Here is a 23,791-nt window from a genome sequence, read left to right on the forward strand (position 1 = left end):
CAACCAAACAAACGCAAGCATACACGCACGCATGCAAGCAAACAGCACACGCACGCACGCACGCGCGCGCGCTCACACACACACACGCGCGCACACACACGCGCGCACACACACACACACACACACACACACACACACACACACATACACACACAGAGGCATTCTCACAGAGAGGACGATTTCTTGTAATCTATCATATTTTCTTAACTGACTAAAATGCCAAGCAGAAGTAAGGGGTCAACAGGAATATGTATTTTGATCTAACCTGCGAAGCTTACGTTGTCTCGGACAGCTCTCTTGCGTTTCTCTCAGGAACTGAGACCCAGGCGAGCTGCATCTTATCCAGTTGGGCAGTCAGACACTTGCACAAATCTTTGTCCTGGAGTGAATAGACACATACTCAATGTCAACATTCACAAGATGCAATTTGTTTGGTTACAAGTAAGCTTATGGTAATGCCTATGGTGCTTTTCTTTTGACAGAGACAAAACAAACTCAATCACACAAAGAAAGGAACAAGTCGCGTAAGGCGAAAATACAATATTTAGTCAAGTAGCTGTCGAACTCACAGAATGAAACTGAACGCAACGCAACGCAGCAAGACCGTATACTCGTAGCATCGTCACTCCACCGCCCGTGGCAAAGGCAGTGCCCGTGGAATTGACAAGAAGAGCGGGGTATTCGTTGCGCTGAAAAGGATAGCACGCTTTTCTGTACCTCTCTTCGTTTTAACTTTCTGAGCGTGTTTTTAATCCAAACATATCATATCTATATATTTTTGGAATCAGGAACCGACAAGGAATAAGATGAAAGTGTTTTTAAATTGATTTCGAAAAAAAAATTTTGATAATAGTTTTTATATATATAATTTTCAGAGCTTGTTTTTAATCCAAATATAACATATTTATATGTTTGTGTAATCAGCAAATGATGGGGAATAAAATAAACGTCAATTTGGATCGTTTTATAAATTTTTATTTTTTTTTACAATTTTCAGATTTTTAATGACCAAAGTCATTAATTAATTTTTAAGCCACCACGCTGAAATGCAATACCGAACCCCGGGCTTCGTCGAAGATTACTTGACCAAAATTTGAACCAATTTGGTTGAAAAATGAGGGCGTGACAGTGCCGCCTCAACTTTCACGAAAAGCCGGATATGACGTCATCAAAAACATTTATCAATAAAATGAAAAAAACACCGGGGATTTCATACCCAGGAACTCTCATGTCAAATTTCATAAAGATCGGTCCAGTAGTTTAGTCTGAATCGCTCTACACACACACACACACGCACACACACACGCACGCACATACACCCAATCATGAAAACTGAAGAACAAGTCGCGTAAGGCGAAAATACAATATTTAGTCAAGTAGCTGTCGAACTCACAGAATGAAACTGAACGCAACGCAACGCAGCAAGACCGTATACTCGTAGCATCGTCACTCCACCGCCCGTGGCAAAGGCAGTGCACGTGGAATTGACAAGAAGAGCGGGGTATTCGTTGCGCTGAGAAGGATAGCACGCTTTTCTGTACCTCTCTTCGTTTTAACTTTCTGAGCGTGTTTTTAATCCAAACATATCATATCTATATATTTTTGGAATCAGGAACCGACAAGGAATAAGATGAAAGTGTTTTTAAATTGATTTCGAAAAAAAAATTTGATAATAATTTTTATATATTTAATTTTCAGAGCTTGTTTTTAATCCAAATATAACATATTTATATGTTTTTGGAATCAGCAAATGATGGAGAATAAGATAAACGTAAATTTGGATCGTTTTATAAATTTTTATTTTTTTTTACAATTTTCAGATTTTTAATGACCAAAGTCATTAATTAATTTTTAAGCCACCACGCTGAAATGCAATACCGAACCCCGGGCTTCGTCGAAGATTACTTGACCAAAATTTCAACCAATTCGGTTGAAAAATGAGGGCGTGACAGTGCCGCCTCAACTTTCACGAAAAGCCGGATATGACGTCATCAAAGACATTTATCAAAAAAATGAAAAAAATGTTCGGGGATTTCATACCCAGGAACTCTCATGTCAAATTTCATAAAGATCGGTCCAGTAGTTTAGTCTGAATCGCTCTACACGCACGCACACGCACACACACACACACACACACACATACACACACACATACACATACACACACACATACACCACGACCCTCGTCTCGATTCCCCCCTCGATGTTAAAACATTTAGTCATAACTTGACTAAATGTAAAAAACAAGAACGGGTTGTTGTTATCTCTGTAGAATACAGAAAACAGTGCATTAATATTATACATGTGTATGCTCCAAATGAATCAAATGAGAAAATGGCATTTTTCCGTTCTATTAGAAATATTGTGGATGAATTTGAAACCGACCAGTTTATCTTATGTGATAATTTTAACGGTGTGGTCAACAATGAACTTGACATTATTTCTGGCCGGCCTCATAGTAACAGAGAAATTGAATTGTTCACATATTTAACCAATACCTAACTGACATATGGAGATACTTTCATGATGATGAAAAAGAGTATACCTGGAACAGATTTAACCCCTTTGTTGCCAGGCGTCTTGATTATTGTTTTGTATCTAGAGGAGTGTTGTTATCGTGTGTATCAGCAGATCATATTTGTGTTCCAAGTTCAGATCACAAAGCTGTTGTTGTCGAAATGAATGACAAGGATTTTTTTTAAAGGTCCAGGTTACTGGCGGTTTAACAACAGTTATTTGAAAAATCAACATTTTCTGAAACAAATGAATTCACTTCTGGATGTTTTGGTTGAAGAAGCCGAGAATGATGCCTCAGCAATAAACAGATGGGAATTGGCAAAAGTACAGATAAGAAATTTCTGCATTAGTCGTGTAATAGAAAAAATGAAGAAATCAGGTTACAAACCCGCCTTAGAGAACTGGAAAGATTATTGATTAATAAGTTTGAAAATAATGGGTTGCAAACAGAATTATTAAAATTGAAACAAAAGTTTGAATTATTAGAACTAGAAAAAGCAAGGGGTGCACAGGTTAGAGCTAGGGTGAAGTGGATAGAAGAGGGGGAAAAAAACACAAAATTTTTTTGTAACTTAGAAAAAAGACAAAAAAAGAAAAACATTATGTCACGCCTTAGCACTTTAGCGGGTGATACAATAACCGACCAGAAATTGATTTTACAAGAACAAAAAGAATATTATACACGTTTGTATAGTCTGAAAACTGATTCTGAAAATACGGTAAAAGATAGTTTGGATTTTTTGTCGCAAGAATTTGTTCCACGCCTCAGTGAAGAACAGTCACGTTTATGTGAGGGGTTAGTAACTCCCGAAGAAGCAGCCGACGCTCTGTGTAGCATGAAAAATGGCTCGGCCCCCGGGGTTGATGGAATTTCTATTGATTTTATGAAAGTATTTTGGAGCAAGATAAGCAGATTGCTTGTTGATTCATTTAATGAATCATTTGAAAGGGAAGAGTTATCATATACGCAAAATCAAGGGGTGATAATATTATTGCATAAAGGACAAGATTTGGATAGAGAACGATTAAGTAATTGGAGACCAATTACTATAACTAATACTGATTATAAGATTCTAGCTAAAGTTTTGGCAAGAAAAATGGGTTTAGCAATTAATGAACTAATCAGTGTAGATCAGGTTGGTTACCTGAAAGACAGAAATATATCAACAGTGATTAGAACGATTGATGATGCGGTTAATTACTTTAATGTTAGTGGAAAAGCGGGTTATCTGCTTGCCCTGGATTTTAAAAAAGCTTTCGACAGTATATCAAAGTCGCTACTTCTTAATGTTTTTGACAGATTTGGATTTGGATCTAGTTTTAAAAAGTGGGTGGAGATTTTGATAAAAGGTACTACAAGCTGTATAAATCATGGAGGTTGGTTATCGGAGAGTTTTAACGTATTTAGTGGAATTCGACAAGGTTTCCCGTTTTCGCCGTTGGCTTTCGTCTTGGCGGTAGAATTGTTGGCGATTAAGATAAGAAACAGCCCTATAGTTGGAATAATTACACCGAACATGATTAATCAGGATGGTACGGTCATAAAAATAAAACAAATGGCAGATGATACAACACTGTTTTTAAAAAACCGAGATGATGTTAACATGGCAATGAACATATTGAACCAATTTAGCAAAGTCTCAGGGCTACAATTAAACTTAGATAAAACGAAAGCTTTGAGAATGGGGAGAGAACCAACGGAACCTAATCTGCCTTTCCACGTTGTTAAGGAGATTAAAATTTTAGGGATTAAATTTAGTAGTTGTAAAATGGCAAAAGACATCGAGGAAAACTGGAAATTCAAAATGGAGAGTCTTGATGCCATGATTAAACAGTGGAGTAAAAGAGATCTCAGTATACAGGGAAAAATAACAGTTATTAAAACGTTTATGACTTCCCCATTTGTGTATATTATGCAGTCTGTTGGTCTTCCAAAGCAAGTTCTCACACAGCTAAACACGAAACTATACAAATTTGTATGGCAAAAACAATATAGTAATAAAAAAGCTTTTGAAAAGATAAAAAGGAAAATTATGGAGTCTGAATATGAGCATGGTGGATTGAAAATGATCAAAATGCTTGATATACAGAAAGTGTTTTATTTAAATTGGATTGGACGGTTGCATGAAGCGGGTCGAGAAATTGGAGTGCAATACCAAAATGGCACATTCAACAATTAACAGATTTTAATCATTTGGCAAAAATTAATTGCACACAAAAGGAATTACAAGGAATTGAAAAAGTTCAAAATGATTTCTGGAAAGAGGTATTTTTGACATATCTTGATAATAAGAATAAAGTAGGTTTAGAGGAAGTTGACAGAAATGATGTTGGCAATCAACTGTTATTTAATAATAGACTGATTCAGTTTAAAGGTAAAGTGTTGGATTTTGTAAAATGGCGCCAGAAAGGTTTTAATGTTATAAATGATTTGTTGAATGTTGAAAGAAATCAGTTTCTGTTATGTGAAGATGTACAGATCACTGTGCAGCAAAACCCTGCAATAACCTTTTTTGAACCCCCCAGGGGGAGTCCCATATTGGTTGGGACTAGAAAGAATTTACCCGATGCTAACCAGCATGTCGTAAGAGGCGACTAACGGTTCTGTTTCTTCTCTTCTTTTGTCTTATTTCTGCCTTATCAATCAATCAATCAATCAATGAGGCTTATATCGCGCATATTCCGTGGGTACAGTTCTAGGCGCTCTGCAGTGATGCCGTGTGAGATGAAATTTTATACGGCCAGTCCTTTCACCTATATTTCCTTCCAAGAAAACTCTCCCTACTATTCCCTGCAGTTTTCCAATTCTTTTCTTGTTGTCTTATTTCTACCTGACTGGATCCATCACCTTTATTTCACTTACCAAAAGTCTTCTTTTCCACATCCTTATTTCTCTGCACCCCGCATGTCGTATGAGGCGACTAACGTACGGATTATGTTTCTCCTTTAACCCTTGTTAAGTGGTTCTTGTATAGAATATAGTCAATGTTTGTAAAGATTTTAGTCAAGCAGTATATAAGAAATGTTTAGTCCTTTGTGCTGGAAACTTGCATTCTCCCAGTAAGGTCATATATTGTACGTTATATGTTAAAGCAGCACCGCCCTGATATGGCCCTTCGTGGTCGGCTGGGCGTTAAGCAAACAAACAAACAAATATATTGTACTACGTTGCAAGCCCCTGGAGCAATTTTTTGATTAGTGCTTTTGTGAACAAGAAACACTTAACAAGTGGCTCTATCCCATCTCCCCCCTTTCCCATCTCCCCCCTTTCCCATCTCCCCCCTTTCCCATCTCCCCCCTTTCCCCGTCACGATATAACCTTGAACGGTTGAAAACGACGTTAAACACCAAATAAAGAAAGAAAGAAAGAAAGAAAGAACCTTTTTTGAATACAACGCTGTGATGAATGCGATTCCAAAACAATGGAAAGATTGGATTGTAGAGAACCCAGCACATATAGTTAATGTAGATATGATTGATGATGAATTGAATGTGTTTAAAAGCAAACCCATGTTAATTAAGTTATATTTAAAGAAAAAACAGAATTATAGCATTGAAAAATCTCATGCAATCAATTTTTTGGAAAAGAAAACTAGATTTTTTTTTTCGAACAAACGTGGTTGTTGCCACGACAGGTGACAAAAGAAGTGCGCCTGCGTGTGTTGCAATGGAACATTTGTCACAATTTATATCCCACCAATATTTTATTACATAAAATGAAAGTAACTCAAACAAAAAACTGTAACGAGTGCCCACATATTTTGGATGTCATGGAACACTTTTTCTATGAGTGTCTCCGAATTAGAAGGTTTTGGACTTATATTGAACAAATGTTGAACAGTCTGACAGGTCGGGCTTTCTTATTGTCTATTACAGATGTATCATTCGGAATTGAAAAATGTCAGGAATCAGCGTTAATTAACCATGTTTTATTGACAGCAAAAATGTGCATTAGCAAAATTAAGAAAACTAAATCGCATATTATTCCATTGGAAATTGTATTTCAACAAGAACTTGCGCTACGAAACGTTTATCCCCATTGTCCTTAGTTAGATTGTTGTTGAATTAAAAAGTAATTTAATGGAAATGGAACCTGTAATGTAAAAGAAAACACAATGAAAATGTATTTGAAAAAAAAAGAAAGACCAATGAAGGATATGCTCACCGCCAAAAAAAACACACACAAAAAAAAAAAAGTCGCGTGAGGCGAAAATACAACATTTAGTAAAGTAGCTGTCGAACTCACAGAATGAAACTGAACGCAATGCAATTTTTCAGCAAGACCGTATACTCGTAGCATCGTCAGTCCACCGCTCATGACAAAGGCAGTGAAATTGACAAGAAGAGCGGGGTAGTAGTTGCGCTGAGAAGGTTAGCACGCTTTTCTGTACCACTCTTCGTTTTAACTTTCTGAGCGTGTTTTTAATCCAAACATATCATATCTATATGTTTTTGGAATCAGGAACCGACAAGGAATAAGATGAAAGTGTTTTTAAATTGATTTGGAAAATTTAATTTTGATAATAATTTTTATATTTTTAATTTTCAGAGCTTGTTTTTAATCCAAATATAACATATTTATATGTTTTTGGAATCAGAAAATGATAGAAAATAAGATAAACGTAAATTTGGATCGTTTTATAAAAATTGGTTGTTTTTTTTTACAATTTTCAGATTTTTAATGACCAAACTCACTCATTAGTTTTTAAGCCACCAAGCTGAAATGCAATACCAAACCCCGGCCTTCGTCGAAGATTGCTTGGCCAAAATTTCAATCAATTTGATTGAAAAATGAGGGTGTGACAGTGCTGCCTCAACTTTTACAAAAAGCCGAATATGACGTCATAAAAGACATCTATCGTAAAAATGAAAAACACGTCTGGGGATTTCATACCCAGAAACTCTCATGTCAAATTTCATAAATATCGGTCTAGTAGTTTAGTCTGAATCGCTCTACACACACACACAGACAGACAGACACACATACACCACGACCCTCGTCTCGATTCCCCCCTCTACGTTAAAATATTTAGTCAAAACTTGACTAAATATAAAAAGACGAAAGAGGCAAAAAAGATAGGTTGAAGCAGCCTTGCATGCAACTGAGGTAAAAAATTAAAAAAAAAGTTGTTGGAAAGTTTAAATATTGACAAAACAAAACGTTAGGTTTACAAATATTTCGACCCAGCGGTCTCTGAGTGCACTAATTACACACAACTTATCTTGAACAAAATAATAAAACACTTATTTTGACATGGTTCTTAAAGGCAGAGTAAGCCTCCCGTAAACCATCACAGATACGGTCAGGCTTTTACATACAGTACAAACACCATTTCATTTAAACACTCACCAATTGAGAACATCCCAGGTGCCCTCCGTAAAGAGCGAACAATTTTCAAAGAATTTATTTTTGCGTGGTTTATTTTACCCCTGAGCTATCGTGAACCCGTGTGATCCAGTTTTCCCTTTTCACAATGCAGTCGTCATAGTTAAGTCATTTGAATGCGACTCGACGTGAGCTTATCTACAATAGCACGTTTTTTTTATGCACGAAACAACGGCTGTGGTTCACAAGAACTCTAGCGATGGCTTTTGACTGTTGAGAGGAACGGCGATTTGCACTGATAAACCGGCCGTCGTCTGCTACGACCCTTGCGTGACCCTGCTTCCGGGCTTTTCTTTTTTTTAAACTTTCACAACTTCGAATTGTTCTGATCTTGTCTTGATGAAAAACGAATTCTTTTATGATTAAAGAATGTTTGTGTAACAAGCTGTCAATTTATTATTTAGATTTTAAAAGTTAGGTCTAGCTCAAAAACGAGGCGCCGTTGTTGTTAACGGAACAAGTCTACAAAAATAAATTCTTGGAAAATGTCTCACGCTCGACAGAAAGCAGCCAGGATGTTCCCATTCGGTGAGCGTTCAAATGGAAGTATGCTTGTACTGTATTTAGACGCTCGGGGAGCTCTGTGATGGTTTACGGGAGGCTTACTGTGCCTTTAAAATAAAACATTTCTGAATCCGGCATTAAAATATTCCTGGTGCCTTAAAATCAATTCTATACATATAGAATCCAACATTAGTGAACAGTGAAATGGAAAAATATCTGGGGCCTAAAAGAGCGCTCCTGACTCCTAGAAAAAGAACATCGCTGAGTCTTTAAATAAAACATTCCCGAGTCCAAATAATAAATACTGTCATCATTTTCACGAGTTTTCATTCACAAGCACCTGGGAAATAAATCTCATGTTCCCCATGCAATAAATCCCCGGTTACCATAGTTGCAGGAAGCAGGTTATACATGGATAATCAAAAGCAAACCCAATAGAAACGCTCGGGGATTCTTCGGCTCTTTTCATTGGCGTTTCCCGGCCTAAACAGACGACACGACACTGCTTTGCAAATTTCTAAAAACGAACTGCAAACTGGCGAAAGTAAACAAAAAACGAAACTTCTTCATGAAAGGTCATAAATTTATCACAAACAAATGAAACCTACCGATATGTTTTGTCTTCTTACAAAGTCATGTAGTGCGTGTATAGATCTGTGTTTCGATACACAGACGTTCGGCTCGAGAAACACGAACGTCAAGTTCAAGTCAAACCAATTGACCCCTGACACACACATTTTGATCCGTGCACAAGACGTTTTATCGACAAACGAAGCGCAAATGTGACCCTCCACCACGGGATGAGTCGCATGTCACCTTTGCATGATTTTCATATTTTTACATTTTCCTAAAGAGTTTTTTATGCTCTATCCAGTGGTGAAAACCGTTTTAGAAAAGAGCGAACACTGTTTGAGTTATAAGCCTGTGACTAAGGTGACCCTCACACTGTTACCAGACACTCCCCGGACTTATATTAAGCCTAGCGCAGAACCGCGCGAGGTGACATGCGACTCATTTCGTGGTGGAGGGTCACAAATAAGAAATAATAATAAAAGCAAAGAAAATAGCAACAAGATATGCACACATCTAACAAAGCCGAGCAAGCAGAATAACAGGTCTAATGAAAAACAAAGAGGCACTAAGTCGGAAACAAGATCGCGATTCTTTCCTTCGCTGCACGACGCAAATCTTCTGTAACCTTTGACCCAACGTAGCTTCCACATTCGATCACTAAGCTTAAAGGCACAGTACGCCTCCCGTAAACCATCACAGAGCTCCCCGAGCGTCTACACACAGTACGAGCATACTTCCATTTGAACGCTCACCGAACGGGAACATCCTGGCTGCTTTCTGTCGAGGGTGAGAAATGTTCAAAGAATTTATTTTCTTGGACTTATTGGTCCTCTACAACAATGGCGCCTCGTTTTGGTGCTGGACGGCTGTTATGAATATTCAACTTACCGGAAATCATGCCCGGACAGTACTTACTTGTACTTGTACTTGTGCGACGATTTAGGTTAAAAACCTGTACGCCGATCCACAAAAGTAAGCCTCCCGTAAACCATCACAGATACTGTCAGGCATTTACACACAGTACAAACACCCTTCCATTTGAACGCTCACCAAACGGGAACATCCTAGGGGCCCTACGCAAAGAGCGAGCAATGTTTAAAGAATTAATTTTGCAGATTGTCAAAAATGAGTTACTTCCCTTCGGGTCTCATTCTATCGATGTAAACTGGCTATAGCCGTGGATCGATGGTTATCAGAATGTTTTTGGACCGTGGTGCGTTTTTGCGCTAGACCTAACTTTTAAAATCTAAATAATAAATTGACAGCTTGTTACACAAATATTCTTTAATCATGAAAGAATTCTTTTTTCATCAAGACAAGATCAGTACAATTCGAAGTTTTGAAAGTTTGAAAAAAGAAAAGCCCGGAAGCAGGATCACGCAGACGACGGTTTATGCATATCGCCGTTCCTCTCAACAGTCAAAAGCCATCGCTAGAGTTCTTGTGAACCACAGCCGTTTATTTCGTGCATAAAATCAGTAAAGTTCAGGCACTCAACAGTCGACGTGCCAATCTTGGATAAACACAATCACAATCCGTATGAAAACATCACACTGCACAGTTACGCCGACGAATGAGAAGAATAGCCCAAAGTAACGTTGTAGATACTCCAATCCGAAGTTGTTGATAGGTAATCCAAAGCTTAAACTAAATATCTAAACACAAGCACATGCACACTCCATACATTCTCTCCCAATCTGCCAAGCCTAACGTCCAATCTTAACTCCCTCACTCTTCGCATCTAATTAACTATGGGGTGTCCTCACCAAGAAAAACAAGAAAAAAGGGTTGATCAGAGATCAACAGGGCCAAAACATGTTGTAGAACATGGGGGGGGGGGGGGGGGGGAGGGGTGATTAGTTGTGTGTGCGACTTTGAAAACGTAGAATGGAAGTCCGCATAAAAGAACGTTCCAACGTAAAATCAAACTAACTCCTTTATACCGTATTTTGCCATGTTTAGGCACGGTCATGAAAGGGGTTCCAATGGTGCAGCCATAGTCGTATTTTTAGAGTATGCACAAACACACGCCTCATCCCCTAGATCATTGGTGACCTGAAGAAAGCACTGAGCTGGGTTAGTCAAGGCCATGCCTATTCAGGAAAGCTTCCGCGCCATTGACAATTTCGGAGGTGTAATTTGATAACACCTCAGTTTTGGAGAAAAGGTAAATGTCCGACCATTTTACCTATAGACTCGAAACTTTGTAGAATGGTCGTGGACGAACTAAAGTTCATGCACAACAGCTATCAAAATATTTGTTAAATTCAAATGACTGAAAAAATAACCCCTTCGTTGTAAAGTTTCACTTGCGCAATATGCGCAAATTTAATCAATGATATGAACGCATTCATCCATGGGAAATGTCCTGATCCTGCCTGCAATTGCTGTATTGAAGGCATTGATTGTCTAATGTTGATTAATGTGTACTATGTCATTTGAATTACCCCAATCCACTCATATACAGAAAAATGAACGACTGAAACGGGAATCAAAGGTGGGAGCAGCAATGCAACTTCAATCACGGTATCATCAGTGGAAGAAAAGTGACTAAAAAGGAGGAAGCACCAATCCACACATAATCACAGTAACATGTAACACAAGGTGACTCGGATGAAGCAGCCACCCAACTAATGTATTATGACAATGAGCAATCTGCACATAACATAAAACCATCAAAGCGATGTTCCTTAAAATAAAATGGTATCCAGGTCACTTGGGTTCAGTTATGTCATAGCATAAAACAGCTCACTGCTCCCATGAATTGTTCTGAGCCTTGCAATGATAAGTAAAGCAATGAGAGCAGATCTGAATGATGCAGTGCACTGTCAATCATTGGCCGGCTGAAATATACTGCAATCTTGATGCAAATTACCATGTAATTTTCTTGGTGATATGGTCATCACTGCAGGCAGTAAAAGATCACCCAACGTTTTGCAATGAAGAACAATGAAGTTATTAGTCGAACAAAAAATAAACAGACGAATAAAGATTGAAAATTGTCAAATGCAATGGGGCTGGATCTCCCTGTTGAAGAACTTTGAGCAAAAGATCACAAATGAGCTAACAAAGAATATTGTACGAAAGTACGAAATGTTACATGCACTGCAAGATCTCCCTGTTGAGAAACTTTGAGTAAAAGATACCCATTTTATTGCAAAGAAGACATACAGAGTAACATGTATATGAACAGAGTGCGAAGAATTCAAACAAAGAAGACCCGACATTTTTAAAATTATGTCAAATCCAGAGTGGCGGAAAATGTGTTTCGTGAGGAACTTACAGCACACACAAACACTTTGCAAAGTGTAAAAACAACACGAAGAGAGTGAGAAGAACGAGTAACAATTATAAACATTGCAAGAAATAACAAAATGTCATATGCAGTGACGATTCTGCTGCGGAACTTTTAGTTTTAGTAACAAGTTACGAAGTTCCTGTAAATAGTTAACACGGTGTTCAAACAACATGAACAAAATGAACAACATGAGAAAAAGAGCAAAATAAATGCAATGGTGACAGTTCTTCGCGTACAGAAATGTTCAGTGTGTCGGTGACCAAAACAAGGAATTCTTGTGAAACCTAGACATATTGCATAACACCAGCGGCGGAGCACGCAAGAATAATGGTTCGATATGAAGACTCGACAGAGTAAACCCTATCATTATCTCCAGAGCGCTTCCAGTAGAGGCTGCCCGCGCTCGTTCACTGACACAAAAAGGTACCAAGTGTCGGTGTCTAACTGTCCCTCTCAGCGGGAGAGTTGCTTTGTCATAACCCCCTCCACTTCTGTTGTTTCAATGCCGGGGTGAGGTCAACGGTCAATCACAGCCCACCCCAGTCGCGAGACACTCAGCTGGTCGTGGGCTTTGCTTTGCTTAATCCGAATGTTGTACTCCGATCTAAGTAGACACAAGAAATTCAGTTGATCCCAGGATCAACACGAGCCGAAACATTGACAATATCAAAGAAACAGGGAGTTCTACACCTGTTGGTACAGGTAAACAATTTCTGAGCGTGTTTTTAATCCAAACATATCATATCTATATGTTTTTGGAATCAGGAACCGACAAGGAATAAGATGAAAGTGTTTTTAAATTGATTTCAAAAATTTAATTTTGATAATAATTTTAATTTTTTTTAATTTTCAGAGCTTGTTTTTAATCCAAATATAACATATTTATATGTTTTTGGAATCCGAAAATGATGGAGAATAAGATGAATTTTATAATTTTTTTTTATTTTTTTTTACAATTTTCAGATTTTTGAGTCACTTGAGAAAAAGTGACTCTATGTAATCGGTCAGTGTTAGTCTGTCCGGCCGGCCGGCCGGCCGGCCGGCCGTCCGTAGACACCACCTTAACGTTGGACTTTTCTCGGAAACTATCAAAGCGATCGGGCTCATATTTTGTTTAGTCGTGACCTCCAATGACCTCTACACTTTAACGATGGTTTCGTTGACCTTTGACCTTTTTCAAGGTCACAGGTCAGCGTCAAAGGAAAAATTAGACATTTTATATCTTTGACAAAGTTCATCGGATGTGATTGAAACTTTGTAGGATTATTCTTTACATCAAAGTATTTACATCTGTAGCCTTTTACGAACGTTATCAGAAAAACAAGGGAGATAACTAGCCTTTTCTGTTCGGCAACACACAACTTAACGTTGGGCTTTTCTCGGAAACTATAAAAGTGACCGGGCTCAAATTTTATGTGAACGTGACTCCCAGTGACCTCTACACTTTGACGTCTGCTTTGGTGACCTTTGACCTTTTTCAAGGTCACAGGTATGTCTTGAAGGAAAAAAATTGAAATATCATATCTCTGAAACTATTCATCGGATTTGATTCAAACTTTATAGGATTATTCTTTACATCAAATTATTTACATCTGTAGCTTTTTACAAACGTTATCGGAAACACAGGGGAGATAACTAGCCTTTCCTGTTCGTCAACACACAACTTAACGTTGGGCTTTTCTCGTAAACTATAAAAGTGACACAGCTCTAAGAGTAACAAATGTTAGTGTGTCTACTGTTAATATGATTGCTTCGAAAAAAATTAATGATGCTAGTTTATGTGAATTAAGTTATTGATGGGGTTTGTTTATGTGAGATTAATGAGAGTATTTTTAATGCCAAGGTAAATATTTTGTTGCTCGATCCATGCAATCTCATTCTTCAGGTATGCATTGTGTTGTGAATAGCAATTTCTTCCTGTCCATCTGATGCCTCATATAATATTCAGAACTGCGAAAGTGACTCGATCGAGCGTTTGCTCTTCTTGTTAATGACCAAAGTCATTAATTAATTTGTAAGCCTCCAAGCTGAAATGCAATACCAAAGTCCGGCCTTTGTCGAAGATTACTTGACCAAAATGTCAACTAATTTGGTTGAAAAATGAGAGCGTGACAGTGCTGCCTCAGCTCTTACAAAAAGCCGGATATGACGTCATCAAAGACATTAATCAAACATATAAAACAAGTCGCGTAAGGCGAAAATACAACATTTAGTCAAGCAGCTGTCGAACTCACAGAATGAAACTGAACGCAATGCAACGCAGCAAGACCGTATACTCGTAGCATCGTCAGTCCACCGCTCATGGCAAAGGCAGTGAAATTGACAAGAAGAGCGGGGTAGTAGTTGCGCTGAGAAGGATAGCACGCTTTTCTGTACCTCTCTTCGTTTTAACTTTCTGAGCGTGTTTTCAATCCAAACATATCATATCTATATGTTTTTGGAATCAGGAACCGACAAGGAATAAGATGAAAGTGTTTTTAAATTGATTTCGAAAATTTAATTTTGATAATAATTTTTATATATTTAATTTTTAGAGCTTGTTTTTAATCCAAATATAACATATTTATATGTTTTTGGAATCAGCAAATGATGGAGAATAAGATGAACGTAAATTTGGATAGTTTTATAAAAAATTTTTTTTTTTTACAATTTTCAGATTTTTAATTACCAAAGTCAGTAATTAAATTTTAAGCCACCAAGCTGAAATGCAATACCGAAGTCCGGGCTTTGTCGAACATTACTTGACCAAAATTTCAACCAATTTGGTTAAAAAATGAGGGCGTGACAGTGCCGCCTCAACTTTCATGAAAAGCCGGATATGACGTCATCAAAGACATTTATCAAAAAAATGAAAAACACTTATGGGGATATCATACCCAGGAACTCTCATGTCAAATTTCATAAAGTCATAACTTGACTAAATGTAAAAAATGAAAAACACGTCTGGGGATATCATACTGTGACAAATGGATTGTACATAATCTAGTATTGGATGGTGTAAACAAATGTTGTACAGTTTGGCTTGCCATACTTGAAGTAGCACGACTTGACCGCGTGGCCTAGTTTTGTAAGGCGTATTTTCATTGGCTGCTTTGGCCAATAGTAGGAAATAAGGTTAGCTTCGTGGTGTGTGAGGCGAGAGCGTACTTGGCAGTCAGACGAGAGAGACGTGTTCTGATGTCTCCGCGTGTGGGCGATAACGCTGCTCCCGAACACTGTGGTCTAACCCCGAGAGACTAGTGTGGCGGACGAACCATGAGTGGTTCTGGGCTGTAAAGATACAGGTATTTATTGAATTGTATTTTGCTCAATAATATTGACTGGTGAAATGACTGGAAGAGTCATGTTGTAAATTGGGCTGGAAAAGCGTGAGCCGCTGTGTCAGCCATTTTGAAAAGGAAGGTCGAATGTTCTTTCGGTAATGAAGTTACTTGTAAATGAGCTGGTGTAAATAATATATCCGCATAAGTTAGTGGACGGATAGTTGAACAGTATTGGAAAAGAATAGCAGTATTATTTCGTAGAAAAGTTTAGCTAAGAATGGAGACTTATGGTAGCCTAAACTTTTTACGCAGCACCCCGGTCGGAGTGATGGGTGGGACCACTTGACAGCGGGAGAGAGAGAGAGAGACGGGCACCCCCTCCTTAGCGCTACGAGAGCGCAGGGTTGTAGCAACGCTGGAGTACAGGGAACTGGGTGAAGCCGCACCCCATAGCCACCACGAGCGGTATTGCGTGGGTGGTATGTATCCCGGGTATGTACCCGTTGAGTTTGTGGAGTTACCGTATGAGTAAACTGCCACCGAAGGAACTTAATCAGAAGATTGTGGAGTCACTGTAAGTGTGAACTGCCACCGAAGAACCATAATCGATGAGAATATTGTGTGAGACGTAGACGTCGTCAATTTAAGTATTACGCGACACGTGATGTGCGTAACATGACACTGTAGTAAACAGGAACTGTGAACATTAGCAGAATTGTGTGGATCAGGAACATTCATCTAACGTCAGACATTTGGTCTCCTACGTGTGTCAATACATTATTCTTCTTATATATGAATGAACGTGATCTGTAGAATGCATGAGAAATAACGTATTTGTATTGTTGTGTTGATGATTCATTACAGGTACGAGGGCAAAGGGAATTGAGAGTGCTTAATCTTTGTGCTTTGTCTGAGTGTTGTGTGCGAGTGACAGTAGACAGTAAACAGAGTAGAGCACGCATATTTTCTATACACACACACACTTACCTGAAATTTCATCCGTAACACATACCCAGGAACTCTCATGTCAAATTTCATAAAGATCGGTCCAGTAGTTTAGTCTGAATCGCTCTACACACACACACAGACAGACAGACACACACACACACACACACACACACACACACACACACACACACACACATACACACACACACGCACATACACCACGACCCTCGTCTCGATTCCCCCCTCTACGTTAAAACATTTAGTCAAAACTTGACTAAATGTAAAAAAAACCTAAAGAAGCATACAAGAGAGAGAGAGAGAGAGAGAGAGAGAGAGAGAGAGAGAGAGAGAGAGCCAGCCAGCCAGCCAGCCAGAGATAGAGTATCACTGACAGAGTATGTCACCGTGTGTATTTATGTGGGAGTGGGGGACGGGGGTCGATCGTGTGCACGGTGTGCGTTGGTGCGCGAGCAACCCTGTACGTATGTCCGAGGCCAAAAAATGTCAATTTCCGCCGATTCCTGAATGTGCGCGTGTGGTCAAACAATCACCGACACATATGAAACTTTACAACGTACAAGACTCCCCGAAAAACGTCTCCTCAATTAAACAACTGCTTTTTTTTCCACAGAAAAGAACGGAAATCACCTTTGCCCTCTTTGCTATCATAAAAGGGGTGGTCACATTTGACACACTTGCGTTACGCATTATGCGGTAGTATTGCGCGTGGCGAGACTGCTTTTCGTTGCTCGCGCGCTGTAGCGTTGGCAGCAGGGACCGAAATACAGGGAGCAGCCGTGACCGAGGGTCATGACCTATTTAGCTGCCAACTTAATCGTAAGCTGGGAACAGCCGTGTAATAGGTGCTTGATTTTGGTATTTTGATTTTACATAACATTAAACCTTTCTTGGGGTTCATGGTCATGGCAACAGCCATATTAATATTATATGATGTATAATATCATATTTCAGCATATGTGAATTACATGGCATCATACCAAACTGTCATACATTTTTATTCCTACATTATTCTGATTGATCATGATCACAACCAAACCTACTATCAGTGGACACATCCAAATGCAAGCGCCTGTTAACGTTCTTGACAACTTGCCACAGTGACTGATCTAAAAATATAGGTCCTTTGCCGCCACGGACACTGTTTGGCCTGTAGGTAAAATGTACAATGTATTTTCTGATTTGTGCACAAAAGCTTTTTTTCTTTTTTCTTTTTTTTAACATAACAATGTTTAATGTCACTGTATGTTTAAAAGACCATGGTCATATTTGTAAAAAAAATGTTAAATTAGAAAATAAATAACATTTTGATTCATGATTTTTCCTACACCTGTGCTGAAAATAAGAAATAAAAATGTCGGTATATAAGTCACTCAAATACAGTAAGGTATGAATGGCTCGGTTTGAGTTTGTTGCAGTTGACCCTGCACAATACTACCAATGATGTTTTTGTTGAACAATTTTGTAATTCACAACTTCCTGTGTTACACAATCTCAGTGATGACCAATTTTGCCTCCACACCTCCCATAGGGTGACGGATTTCACAACTTTCTACAGATGAACAACAATGTTGCCTTCACACCTCCCATAGGGTGACGGATGTCACAACTTTCTGTGTACACAAACTGATGACGACATAAGCGCATGCGCAAACGCCTGCCGACACCCATAAGCTTTCAGCTATACAGCTCAGCTATACAGCGGGGATATAGCTCAGTTGGTAGCGCGCTGGATTTGTATTCAGTTGGCCGCTTTCAGCGCGAGTTCGATCCCAGGTTCGGCGGAAATTTATTTCACAGAGTCAACTTTGTGTGCAGACTCTCTTCGGTGTCCGAACCTCCCCCCGTGTATACTACATTGGGTGTGCACGTTAAAGATCCCACGATTGACAAAAGGGTCTTTCCTGGCAAAATTGCTTAGGCACAGTTAATAATTGTCTACCATACCCGTGTGACTTGGAATAAGGCCGTGAAAGGTAAATATGCGCCGACATGGCTGCAATCTACTGGCCGTATAAAATTTCATCTCACACGGCATCACTGCAGAGCGCCTAGAACTGTAAACACGGAATATGCGCGATATAAGCCTCATTGATTGATTGATTGATACATACATGTGAGCCAACGCCAGCGTAATACTAGGGCTCATGGCTCTAGAATAACACGGGCAAATGCTGACTAGCAAAACTGCTGTCTGACCGAACCGAAACTGAAACAAACAGGGGGGAGTAACTCTAAACTATTACCGCTATTATCCTCAAAATTTCTCCCCTGACAAATACCATGACGCTAGAGGCATTCCTTAATCCCGAAATCAGCCATTCCTGAATCCTTGACAGGAATCATATTGAAATCCTGAAAGAAATCGTCCCTGATTCCTGAATTCAATCATTTCTGAAATCAATCATTCCTGAATCCTGATACAAATCAGTTTTTTTTAATCCTGAAACATCGCATCCCTGAACCCTGCAATGAATCATTCCTGAATCCTACAGTTAATCATTCTCGAATCCTGTAATATAAAGAATTCCTGAGTCCTGATGTAAATCATTACTTGATCCTGAAACAATTAATTCATGAATCCTGAAATCAAAAATTCCTTAGTCCTGAAATATACTCGTATCAGGTCTGCATCCTGAAATGAATCATTCTTTTACCCTGTTATATAATTAAGCGTTGTTGACTATAAATGTAAGTGTAAATACTTTTATTCTTTCTTTCTTTCTTTCTTTATTTGGTGTTTAACGTCGTTTTCAACCACGAAGGTTATATCGCGACGAGGGAAAAGGGGGAGATGGGATAGGGGAAAGGGGGGAGATGGGATAGAGCCACTTGTTAAGTGTTTCTTGTTCACAAAAGCACTAATCAAAAAATTGCTCCAGGGGCTTGCAACGTAGTACAATATATGACCTTACTGGGAGAATGCAAGTTTCCAGTACAAAGGACTAAACATTTCTTACATACTGCTTGACTAAAATCTTTACAAACATTGACTATATTCTATACAAGAACCAATTAACAAGGGTTAAAGGAGAAACAGAATCCGTTGGTCTCCTCATGCGACATGCGGCGTGCAGAGAAATAAGGATGTGGAAAAGAAGACTTTTGGTAAGTGAAATAAAGGTGATGGATCCAGTCAGGTAGAAATAAGACAACAAGAAAAGAATTGGAAAACTGCAGGGAATAGTAGGGAGAGTTTTCTTGGAAGGAAATATAGGTGAAAGGACTGGTAAGGCAGAAATAAGACAAAAGAAGAGAAGAAACAGAACCGTTAGTCGCCTCTTACGACATGCTGGTTAGCATCGGGTAAATTCTTTCTAGTCCCAACCAATATGGGACTCCCCCTAACCCGCGGGGGGTAAATGCTTTTATAACTGTGTTTTAATTTTCAATGTGTCAAGCGCAATGAGCATAATTGTAAAGTTATGACGTTGCGCTATATAAATGCTCATTTATTATTATTATGTATAAGTTACAGCTCCGTCCATCCGTGGTATCGCCTGATATTTTGTCGAGACTGGGTCAATGAATATGATGACGTCACTCGAGGCTCTACCGAGAGTGACGTCATTATATTCTTTCACCCCGTCGAGACAAAATATCACGCGATACCATGGATGGACGGATCTGTAACGTATATATGGCATGACCAAAGTAAAGAGAATTTGTCATGGGATGTGGAAACAAATCATTGGAAATTCACCATGGGCATCAACCCAAGCCTAGAAGTTGTAGAACTATATATTTTGTTTCAGTCTTGGCAAGGCCAGTTTTGTCCAGTTCCGGAAAAGACATCATGAATTCATTCACCCTGCCGAGACGAAAAACACAATTCCATGAATAAAAACGTATAAGCTTATATCCCGTGACGTATCAAAGCTAAATTTTGTTTTGAAATGTCTTCACAACGTACAGATAACTTATAGCGACATAATCGCCTTCACAAGACAGGAAAAACGCACACTTTGGTTTTCGTCTGCTACAAATCTAGTCTTGTTGGTTGACGGAGAGAATAAAGCTTCAATCGTACCTTCATCAACAGGAATAAATGCTCAATCCGCTGTCAGTTCGCAACTGAACCTTGTTTTTTTCTTTAACTTTTTGGTTAACATTGAAACGGCAATCCAAAAGAGTGTTTCAGCTGTTTGCAGACACAGGCTTAGCTCCTTCTTTTGTTGCTTTTCAGTATAAACTGACACCGGAAGCGAACACATTGTCGCGTATACTGTCGTCATAAAAAGACGTCATGACAAAGTTACACGCAAAGCGTAAGAGACTTTGACGTCATTTACTTTTGTTCGAAATTTTCCGTCTGTTCCTAGCTTAGTGAAGACGTGAGTAAGCTTACCCAAAACGTTTTTGTTCTCTATTCACATTGCAGCTGCGAAATAATGAGTCTTGTGTCTCGGTCGTGTAGGTACAGAGTTTGCTTCTGCAATCATTGTGTTCGTGTAGGTACAGAGTAATTTGCTTCTGCAATCATTGTGTTCGTGTTGACGACGGCTTCATAAGACAAATCAGCGAATCTATCGTGAGGAAGACGTTTATGTACAAATCACCGAACCCAACCCATTTTTTGTGTGCATTTTTCTGAAGAATAAACTGCATGTGGTTAATTTCATTCGTTTAATGCTTGTCGAAACGAGCCATAAGGTTTTAGAATAAAAGATTTCACGCATTGCTTGGCCATCTAATCACAGATGAGGTCGCAGTTTGTAGGTTGAATCTATGAATCGGCCAGAGATAGATCTGCATTTCTGGCCCGTACGACCTTCCAGATTATCAACAGCGGGTTCATGGTCGAAATCAAGAGGTCAAATTTGCGTGGCTCCCAATCATTTCACAAAAGATTTCCATTTTCTTGTTTCTGCGGCTGCGTAAGTTATTTTGCCTAGGTCATGGCCGAACTTAAGGCCTACGGAGAAATATCGCTGGATATTTTCTCCCTAGATTAACAGAGACAAAGCAGGGAAGTCACGCTGTATTATTATATATAATTCCTGAGTCCTGGTGTGAATCCTTACCTGATCCTGGTACAATGCATTCATGAATCCTGAAATGAATTATTCATGAATCTTAACAATCAATCTCATTCTATAATCCTGTGATAAATAATTCTTGAATTCTGTTGTAAACCATTCTTTGATCCTAAAACAATACGTTCATGAAGCCTCAGATAAATAATTCCTCAATCCTGAAACAAATTATTCCTTTTTCCTGGAATACATCTGTCCTGAATCCTGAAAAATAAATAATTCTTTCATCCTAAAAAAATGCGTTCCTGAATCCTGAAATAAATAATGTTTAACCCTGTACTATAAATGATTCCTGAGGTCGGATGTAGATCATTTCTTGATCCTGCAACAGTACATTCATAAATACTGAAATAAACCATGCCAGGATCTTGAAATCAATTATACCTCAATCCTGAAATCCACCATTTATCAAGCCTGATATAAATCATTCCTTGATGCTGAAACAATGCATTCAGGAATACTGAAATAAACCATGCTAGAATCTTGAAACCAATAATTCCCGAATCCTGATATAAATCATCCCTTTATCCTGAAATAATTCATTCATGAATCCTGAAATAAACCATTCCTGAAATAAACCATTACTGAGGCTCGAAAGTAACCATTCCTGGATCCTGTTCTGGCAGTAGCCTGGACGATGGAACGGGGGACGCCGAAGGGTCACCGCTGGTGTTTGACATTCTGGGAAACGACGGGACTTCTCTGGCTGCCGCACAAACTGTCAACGTGGGAGAAGAGCTCACTGTCACCATCCTCCTGCAGACCAACCCCGGTGAGATTTTGAAAGGGAAACTAGGGTAATGTTCATTTTGAAAGGGAAACTAGGGTAATGTTCTAGAATAGTGTCATGAGTCCCATCTAGGTTTTGAAAGTGAAACTCGGGTAATGTTCTAGAATAGTGTCATGAATCCCATCTAGGTTTTGAAGTGAAATTAGGGTAATGTTCTAGAATAGTGTCATGAATCCCATCTAGGATAAGGATAAGGACGAGGATAAGATTCATATAGTCCTGTGAGGTTACCCTCATGGAAATTTGGGCTGCTTTCTCCCTGGGGAAAGCGAGCTGCCATACAGTATACGGCGCTACCCTTTTTTTTCCTGCATGCGTGTATTCATGTTTCCAAGCCCTTAGACTTTCGCTGTGAACTTGGGTTCTTTATCGTGCGCATGCGTGCACACGGGGGTGTTCGGACACCGAGGAGAGTCTGCACAAAGTTGACTCTGGGAAATAAATCCCTCGCCGAACGTGGGGATCGAACCCACGCCGATAGCGACAACTGGTTTTGAAGCCAGCGCCACTACCGACTGAGCTATTTCCCCGCACTAGGTTTTGTAAGGGAAACTAGGGTAATGTTCTAGAATAGTGTCATGATTCCCATAATTATAGGTTTTGAAGTGAAACTAGGGTAATGTTCTAGATTAGTGTCATGAATCCCATCGAGGTTTTGTAAGGGAAACTAGGGTAATGTTCTAGAATAGTGTCATGAATTCCATCTAGGTTTTGAAGTGAAACTAGGGTAATGTTCCAGACTAGTGTCATGAATCCCATTTAAGTTTTGAAAGTGAAACTAGGGTAATGTTCCAGAATAGTGTCATGAATCCCATTTAGGTTTTAAAAGTGAAACTCGGGTAATGTTCCAGACTAGTGTCATGAATCCCATCTAGGTTTTGAAAGTGAAACTAGGGAATGTTCCAGACTACTGTCCCAAATCCCATCTAGGTTTTGAAAGGGAAGCTAGGGAATGTTACAGACTAGTGTCATGAATCCCATCTAGGATTTGAAAGGGAAACTAGGGTAATGTTCCACACTAGTGTCATGAATTACATCGAGGTTTTGAAAGTGAAACTAGGGTAATGTTCCAGACTAGTGTCATGAATCCCATCTCGGTTTTGAAAGTGAAACTGGGGTAATGTTCCAGAATAGTGTCATGAATCCCATCGAGGTTTTGAAAGTGAAACTAGGGTAATTTTCCAGACTAGTGTAAGATCCATCAAGGTTTTGAAAGTGAAACTAGGGTAATGTTCCAGACTAGTGTCATGAATCCCATCTAGGTTTTGAAAAGGAAACTCGGGTAATGTTCCAGGGTAGTGTCATGAATCCCATCGAGGTTTTGAAAGTGAAACTAGGGTATAATGTTCCAGACTAGTGTCATGAATCCCATCGAGGTTTTGAAAGTGAAACTAGGGTAATGTTCCAGACTAGTGTCATGAATACCATCTAAGTTTTGAAAGTGAAACTAGGGTAAAG

General features: G+C 39.0%; 1 protein-coding gene and 1 long non-coding RNA gene across 2 annotated transcripts in view; both read right to left on the reverse strand.

Moving 5' to 3' along the window:
- Positions 1 to 23,791, reverse strand: part of LOC138947600 (uncharacterized) — a 326,843-nt gene that overhangs the window by 51,987 nt on the left and 251,065 nt on the right. The gene's annotated exons all lie outside the window — the stretch shown is intronic.
- On the reverse strand, positions 4,702 to 6,001 carry LOC138946689 (uncharacterized). The gene is made up of 2 exons (XR_011449413.1): positions 5,898 to 6,001; positions 4,702 to 5,025 (listed from the first exon to the last, which is right to left on the reverse strand). It is a non-coding gene; the product is annotated as an uncharacterized lncRNA (long non-coding RNA).

This window comes from Littorina saxatilis, linkage group LG14, assembly GCF_037325665.1.
Source record: "Littorina saxatilis isolate snail1 linkage group LG14, US_GU_Lsax_2.0, whole genome shotgun sequence".
Classification (NCBI taxonomy): Eukaryota; Metazoa; Mollusca; class Gastropoda; order Littorinimorpha; family Littorinidae; genus Littorina; species Littorina saxatilis.